Consider the following 412-nt stretch of genomic DNA (forward strand, 5'->3'; position numbering starts at 1 on the left):
CACCGGCTGGTCCTCCCCACCTTGGGGACAGGTCTCTGCTGTGGCGGCAGCAGCGCTGTTGGGGAGCCTGCAATGCCAAGCAAATACTACCTGCTTTGCCAGTTTGGTGGTGTGTGCTAGACTGGAGGTGGGAGCCATGGTGCGGAGTGGATTGTGCCAGGTGCTGTCCAAAAGGAAGGATCCTTCCCACTGCTGCCCGCTCCTCCAGCACGGCTCTGCGAGACTGTTCTCCTGTGCACGCCATGGGACAGCCGCACTCGAGGCGCGTTTCAGCTGCCTTTGTTCATCTTCTCCAGAGCCAACCGAATGCCTGATGAGCAGCGTAGGCTTCTTTTCACTACTGCGGTTGTTTTGAAGCTGCCCTCTGCCTCAGCAGGCTGCTGCTCACCCTCAGAGGCTGCAGCCTTCAGCT

At 59.7% G+C, this 412-nt stretch overlaps 1 protein-coding gene across 1 annotated transcript in view; it reads left to right on the forward strand.

Moving 5' to 3' along the window:
• Positions 1–412, forward strand: part of EHMT1 (euchromatic histone-lysine N-methyltransferase 1) — a gene marked incomplete at its 3' end in the record, with an annotated part of 25,585 nt that overhangs the window by 19,179 nt on the left and 5,994 nt on the right. The gene's annotated exons all lie outside the window — the stretch shown is intronic.

This window comes from Buceros rhinoceros, unplaced genomic scaffold, assembly GCF_000710305.1.
Source record: "Buceros rhinoceros silvestris isolate BGI_N320 unplaced genomic scaffold, ASM71030v1 scaffold20821, whole genome shotgun sequence".
NCBI lineage: Eukaryota > Metazoa > Chordata > Aves > Bucerotiformes > Bucerotidae > Buceros > Buceros rhinoceros.